The 8,221-nt window shown below is 36.4% G+C and overlaps 1 pseudogene; it reads left to right on the forward strand.

Moving 5' to 3' along the window:
* The first annotated feature begins 1,940 nt into the window (after window positions 1-1,940).
* Window positions 1,941-2,326, forward strand: LOC113880769 (annotated as a pseudogene).
* The last annotated feature ends 5,895 nt before the right edge of the window (window positions 2,327-8,221 follow it).

Below are 8,221 nucleotides of genomic sequence, written 5' to 3' on the forward strand. Positions count from 1 at the left end.
AAGGCAGAGGAACCACAGATCAAATGCCAACCTCTGTTGGATCATAGAAAAAGCAAGAGAATTCCAGAAAAACATCTACTTCTGCTTTATTGACTACACTAAAGCCTTTGACTGTGTGGATAGTAACATAGTGTGGAAAATTCTTCAAGAGATGTGAATACCAGACCACCTTACCTGCCTCCTAAGAAACCTGTATGCAGGTCAAGAAGCAACAGTTAGAACCAGACATGGAACAATGGACTGGTTCCAAATTGGGAAGGAGTACATCAAGGCTGTATATTGTCACCTTGTTTATTAAACTTATTTGTAGAGTACATCATGCAAAATGCTGGGCCAGATGACTCACAAGGTGGAATCAACATTTCCAGGAGAAATATGAATAATCTCAAATATGCAGATAACATCACCCTTATGGCAGAAAGTGAAGAGGGACTAAAGAGCCTCTTGATAAAAGTGAAAGAGGAGAGTAAAAAAAAGCTGGCTTAAAACTCAACATTCAAAAAACTAAGGTCATGGCATCTGGTCCCATCACTCCATGGCAAATGGGGTGAGAAAACAATGGAAATAGTGACAGACTTTATTTTCTTCAGTTCCAAAATCACTGCGGGTGGTGACTGCAGCCATGAAATTAAAAGACACTGTCTCCTTGGAAGAAAAGCTATGACAAACCTAGACAGCATATTAAAAAGCAGAGATATTACTTTACCAACAAAGGTCTGTCTAGTCAAAGCTATGGTGTTTCCAGCAGTCATGTATGGCTGTGAGAGTTGGACCATAATTCAGGCTGAGTCCTGAAGAATTGATGCTTTTGAACTGTGGTGTTGGAGAAGACTCTTGAGTGCCCCTTGGACTGCAAGGAGATCAAACCAGTCAGTCCTAAAGGAAATCAATCCTGAATATTCATTGGAAGAACTGATACTGAAGCTCCAGTACTTTGGCCACCTGATATGAAGAGCCAGCTCATTGGAAAAGACCCTGATGCTGAGAAGGATCGAAGGCAGGAGAAGAAGGGGGCAACAAAGGATGAGATGGTTTGATGGCATCACCAAGTCAATGGATTGAACAAGTTCCAGGAGTTGGTGAAAGACAGGGAAGCCTGGTGTGCTGCAGTCCATGGGGCCCCAAAGAGTTGGACATGACTAAGCAACTGAACAACAAAGACAGGAAATCAAGCAAAAATTATGACTGTGTAGTTATTTGTGACATAGTCAAACAGGAAGAAGTCAATGAAGTAAGTTCCTTCTCATCAGGTGTGGCAGAACATGTTGAAAAAAATCCATAGCGTGTCAATTCTTAGAAGCAAAAGAAAAAATGAATAGTGAAAAATTGAAATATGAGATATAAAGAAAATATATTTCAAAGCAAATACTAAGACGGACTTTTATCTATTCCAGGTAGTATGGGCTTGGTAAAACTTTGATTCAGGAAGAGTTGTAATTAGGGAAAAGAACACAGCACATTAAAGAATGAACCATATCATTTGAGAGAGAACATAAGAAGTCTAGTAAATCTTTGGAAGAACTAAAAGGTGACATACATACAATTCCCAAACCCAGTTCATATAGAAACCGTATTTCTATAAAATGCAAAAGATCTTAGAGTTTCTTGGCATAGTGCTAATTCAACTAATTTTCATCCTTAGCCAACATCCTCTAAACATTACTGTCTCATCTTTGTACTTATTTGAATTTTTACCAAAAAAAAAAAATCTTTTATTAGAAATATAAATCTTAGGTCCTTCCTTCTCTGTTCTCACAGCGGTGAAGCCTGTAGAGTTGGGGTGGCGTTCAGTTCCCCCACCCTGCTTTCCCCTGACCTCCCCCACCTTCCACTGCAGGATGTGCGTGTGCACGTGAGGCTAGGGGGCTGGTTGCTCGTGCAGGTGACGTTTGGGTGCTCGGTGCAAGTGTGCAAGCAAAATGTCTAAAGCCACAGGGGAAATGGTGGAAAATGCACTGTCGCCATTGCAAGAAAAAGCGATTTATGGCTTTGTTCTTTTCTTAAGCTCCCAGTTTGGCTTCATACTGGATCTTGTATGGGCTTTTATTCCTGAATCTTGGCTAAACTCCTTAGGCTTAACTTACTGGCCTCAAAAGTATTGGGCCGTTGCTCTGCCTGCGTACCTCCTCATTACCGTAGTCATCGGTTACATCCTCTTATTTGGAACAAACATGATGAGTACCTCTCCACTCGATTCCATTCATACTATCACAGATAACTATGCCAAAATCAACAGCAGAAGAAAGACCAAGTAGAGGCCATCCCAGCACTAAGAGAGATTCCCATTAGTGAAGTAAACCAAATGTTCTTTCTTCCAGCCAAATAACTTTCCACCAAAAACTTAATTGTATGTGGACTAATACCAAACATTTATTATAAATTTTGACATAAAGAGTTGACCATACTAATTTTGACTATCTTTCAGATTAATATCCAGTATTGAAATATTTAAAAAAATGTAGATTGAACTTCTTTTATATTAAGTTCTATTAATATTATAAATGTTATCAAATAGTAGTTACTAATGGACAGAATAAATAAAATACTGCACTACCATATGGCAAAAAAAAAAGAAATATACATCTTAAAAGTATTTATTGAAGACAGCACTAATTACAAGATAAACAAAATAACTGACAGTGATTTATTTGGAAATACATTTGGAAGTTGCACATTCTTTTCCGATAATGAGAAATGCACATGAAACTTGATTTTTAGTTATTTTAAAGTCCTATCACAAGTCTGTCCTAACCAGAGGGCAGGACCTCTGCTGCTCTGATAAAATTATTCCTCACATGTCTTCTACAACAGTGCTGTTTATGCAAGAAAACAGTATTACAGCTAGTTTTGTGATGGTCTTCCTGGGCAGGCATCACACCAGAGTGGATCCTGATGAATGGATGTTTTCAGCAAAATATAACCATTCTTTATTCTTTAATGATTGGGAAAACAGCAGTTTCCGCTCTGGTGGTCAGAGAGAGAATGATTTCAAGTCTTTTTAAATGTGTTGAAGTATTGGATCTGCAAGCTGAGTCAATACAAAACCACTTCAGCATGGTGGTATAGTCATCAACACATTAAGCAATGATTACTTCTCATACTTTCTGTGACTTGTTATTTGCTTCTTCAGAAACTACTTTTGAACACTTAATACAGAGCAGTGAATATTATCACCAACAATGCACAAAAGTTCTTTTTCTTCTACAAGAAAAACTTGAGGTGAGAATTAGGATTGAACAGCATGTCTACAATTTTGTGACAACCAGAATAAATTCATGGTAACAGTTTTCAATATTACAGCTCTTCTTTTCTGTTATTCCTGTAATAATAATAGATTTATAGTTCAACCATCATGTTTAGAAGAAAAATAATTCTTTAGATACCATGCAACATAATGTAGACACAGGTTCAACAAATACATGTTGGATTAAAAACTTATAAATGTTAGTGCCTGTAGGTATGATGAAATGAAATAATGCTTTTCTTAGTAGTCTCAAAAGTAGCTCAGATGACTCAAACTGATACAACTTCACTGATTTGTTAAACTCCATATAAAATTATCCTAACTATACTTAGCATGCTGGTTCCAAATAGGAAAAGGAGTATGTCAAGGCTGTATATTGTCACCCTGTTTATTTAACTTATATGCAGAGTACATCATGAGAAACGCTGGACTGGAAGAGACACAAGCTGGAATCAAGATTGCCGGGAGAAATATCAGTAACCTCAGATATGCAGATGACACCACCCTTATGGCAGAAAGTGAAGAGGAACTAAAAAGCCTCTTGATGAAAGTGAAAGTGGAGAGTGAAAAAGTTGGCCTAAAGCTCAAAATTCAGAAAACGAAGATCATGGCATCCAGTCCCATGACTTCATGGGAAATAGATGGGGAAACAGTGGAAACAGTGGCAGACTTTATTTTTCTGGGCTCCAAAATCACTACAGATCTTGACTGCAGCCATGAAATTAAAAGACGCTTACTCCTTGGAAGGAAAGTTATGACCAACCTAGATAGCATATTCAAAAGCAGAGATATTACTTTGCCAACAAAGGTTCGTCTAGTCAAGGCTCTGGTTTTTCCTGTGGTCATGTATGGATGTGAGAGTTGGACTGTGAAGAAGGCTGAGCGCCGAAGAATTGATGCTTTTGAACTGTGGTGTTGGAGAAGACTCCTGAGAGTCCCTTGGACTGCAAGGAGATCCAACCAGTCCATTTTGAAGGAGATCAGCCCTGGGATTTCTTTGGAAGGAATGATGCTAAAGCTGAAACTCCAGTACTTTGGCCACCTCATGCAAAGAGTTGACTCATTGGAAAGAGACTCTGATGCTGGGAGGGATTGGGGGCAGGAGGAGAAGGGGACGACAGAGGCTGAGATGGCTGGATGGCATCACTGACTCGATGGACGTGAGTCTGAGTAACTCCGGGAGTTGGTGATGGACAGGGAGGCCTGGCCTGCTGCGATTCATGGGGTCGCAAAGAGTCAGACGCGACTGAGCGACTGATCTGATCTGATCTGATACTTAGCATGCAAATGTTAATAAAATGGCCTAGATAAAAGGTATAAATAACTTTTACAGATTTAAGTTTTATCATCATCACTACATACTTACTTGGTTGCCAATCTTACGCACTTTTCTATGTAGTGGACCAACAAATAAGCTTTAAAAAAATGAATTAAAGAATGTGGCTGAAAGTGAGGTCTGTGTTCTTACTCCACCCAAGCATGGCAATTATCCAATTCACATGGCAATTTCATGTCCAAGAGTTTACACAAGGCACTTTATAAGTTCATTAACAAATTAGAGCTAACAAGTGCTCAGAGGTAAGTCAAAATAAATGGGCTCATTGTGATCAGATCTTACCTTTTAGAAACGTTCTTACTTATTTTGAGAATTTCAACTGAAGTAGTTAATAATGTTATATATGAGAGCCCTCAAAACAATTCACTTTTTAATCTCCACTTTCATAACTAAAATATCAAGATGATTTTTTCTTCATCTTAAGTCTCAGCATTATCAGCATCCTTCCTTACCCTAATATAGTATTGCTTTTGTTTGTCAGGCAAAAATGAACATTCATTAGTTGACATTTATTTTGATAATTAAGCATTAAGATAATACTGTATTAAATTTTTAAGGTATGATTGTTTGACATTTCTCAAGAAAACCTTTCCTCACTAAGAAAAAAAAAAAATCTGCTTATTTCCCCAAATAGCTTTAAATATATATAATAAAAAATATGTAATTTATTATGTTTTTTGTTAGTTTATGAGGAGACCCAGATGTTCATGTTCATGAATCAGTATTATGCTATGTGCTGTAAAAGAGATTAAGAGAAATAAAATATTCTAAATTACTGAAATGAACTTTTAATCTAGCAAAGCAATAAAAATGATTCACCAATAACAGCAATACAATGTAAAATGGGAATATATAAAAGGTATTATCTTGAGGAGCTCAGGGAAAAAGTATTAAGAAGTGATAAAATATAACTTAAAAAATACCATATGGGTTTCATCAGGTAGCAATATCAATTAAAAGGGAAATGAGAAAAAGAGACAAAGAAGTGAGAAAATAAAGACTATTTGGGGGGAATATTCAATAACACTATTGAACCTAAGTGCAAGGTGTATGGAAGGAAATGGTGTGAGGTGAGCCTGGAAAGATAATCCTAGTTTTTTAGAAGAAAGGACTCGGACACAATGGTGTACATAATGGGGATTCATTAAGAGTAGGATATGGTTTGTGTATTTCGGGATGTATGGAGTTTGGGGTGAACGTGGGCTTGAGAGATGTTTTGTGCTACAGGAAAAGCCACTCTGGAACTATGAATAGCTGAAGGTCACAATAAATATCTGGGAATCACACAGACAAGCACCGCAGGCATTATTGTTTTAGATAATATTTTCAAAGAACTTCAGAAATGTGCATATTCATTAAAGATAGGAATATAAATAAACTCAGGAATTAAGCGATCAATTTGTTTGGAGGAGACACTGATTCATCTAAGGAAGCAAACGGATTAGAATTCAGCATTTTCCCAGAGCTGCATTTGGACCATATGCTAACTCTTTAGGCACTTGTCTGCTGTAAAATCTACTTTCTCAAATTAATTTCCATGAAAATGTTTTATTGAATTTGCTTGAGGGGAAAATGTGTATTTTAAGATTGATATCAAACATTTGGCTTAAATTTTCAGGAATTCTCTTAATTATAGTACATTATAAGGTACTTTACCCTGAAATGAATGGACATTTTATGTCTTTGGAGATTTCCTAAATTTTACCCAAAATAGTTTTTGCTAAATACTCTTTACTGCTTAATTACTCATGATTCCACAGATTACTCTTTGCATGTCTTCTATTTTGTGTTCATTCTATGGGACTAGAATGTTGTTCTTGCCTTTTAGTGTGGCATTGATGTTAGGAACATTGATACATTTTTTTAAAGTGGGTTTTTTTTTTTTTTCCTACAATATTGATAAAGTTTCATGCTCTTGCCATTGTTAAACTATTGCCCAGTATTTCTCTCTCTTGTTAATACTCTAATCTCTATGTTACCTACAGAGAGAGCTTAACATCTGGGGTATTTTCATTGCTTGGCAAGAAGGTCTGAAGTAATCTTTTTTTTTTTTAAGTAATCTTGTATTTTTCAAATAAACATTGTTATTAAAGGATAACATACTTTCTTGGGCTTCCCTTGTGGCTCAGCTGGTAAAGAATCCACCTGTAATATGGGAGACCTGGGTTCAATCCCTGGGTTGGGGAGATTCCCTGGAGAAGGGAAAAGCTACCCACTCCAGTATTCTGGCCTGGAGAATTCCATGGGCTGTATAGTCCCTGGGGTCGCAAAGAGTCGGACATGGCTGAGTGACTTTCACTTTCATACTTTCTTAATCCCAGTTCCCTATGAACAGAGCCAATAGGTGCCAATTCTGCATGGTGCAACCCAAGGCAGCAAAAGTAAGTGAAAAAAAAAAAAAAAAACAAGTGAGGCATAAAAGAAGGAAAAGGCACACATGCCCTCTCAAGTTGACAATAGCTTCTCAAGACACAGCGAGCTGTTTGATCTCCTAGACAGCTTCCAGAGTAGCACAGAGGACTTACTCTGTTGGTCATATCCGCTGTACACTTATTTTTGTCTATTTGGTCTATTAGTTACAAGGAAAGATGTGTTTAAATATCCCATGATAATTATGTGTTTGTGCACTTCTTTTCATTTTTTCTATTTTTCCCTTTACTGTATCTTAAGCTATATTACTTAATGTCTGGGATATTATTTACTTGTTGGCTGAGATGGTCTTCTTTCTCTCCTGATTTTGACCCTGTAACTCCTTGATGCTATGGTATTTCTGAACTCCTTCAAGAAATTTTTTATGTTTTGTCCATTTTCTCTACTTGTTCTCAACAGGAACTTTGGTTTAAAATAACTTAGTCCACTATCTCTAGAAATGGCATTTGTAAAATATATTCACTCTTTATTCTACCAAAAGTTAAAAGAAAGCAACTTTAAAGATCATTCAACTTTGATGTTTTCAGGGGTAGAGGGAGTACAAAATAATAAACTGAATAGGACTTTTAGGCTTTTTAGACCTACAAAGCAAAGTAAGGATTCCAAAATATAGTAAAATAAAAAGCTAATCAACATAGTTCAATGAATTTCTTAAAAATTTATATTTGACTGTTACACAACTAAAAATGTTTTAATAATTGTCAAAGCTATCACTGTCTTAGATTTTGGTTCTTCAGTATATTTCAAATTTTCTATCACTCTTAAGAAAGAAAATGAGTTCTGGAGAACTGGTATACCAGGCTAGAACTTCCTAGTGAATGCTTTTGGATTCATCACACTTTCTTGGAGGAAGAAAGAATTAATCAGTTCTTTAATTTGTAAGCTTTTCATTTTATCAGATGCCTGATAAAATATACATCTAATTTCCTTTAATACACATATTAAATATTAAGGAGAAAAGAAACACATTGCCATATAAACTTGAGAAAACAATTCTCAGCAATTATAGGAGTTAATTTATGTGCCCACAAATTTTACTAAGTACTTACATGAATGCCCAAGGTCAAGGAGGTGAAGTGTACGTTTCTGGGCCATTAAACCCTATCCCTTCTAAATAGATCACAATTAGAAAAACACCTGTGCTGCACATTGGGCCATGCCACTGTGAAATGGTGTGTTCAGATGATTCCTAGTTCTCCATGACAATAATC

The sequence above is a fragment of the Bos indicus x Bos taurus genome, chromosome 2 (assembly GCF_003369695.1).
Source record: "Bos indicus x Bos taurus breed Angus x Brahman F1 hybrid chromosome 2, Bos_hybrid_MaternalHap_v2.0, whole genome shotgun sequence".
Classification (NCBI taxonomy): domain Eukaryota; kingdom Metazoa; phylum Chordata; class Mammalia; order Artiodactyla; family Bovidae; genus Bos; species Bos indicus x Bos taurus.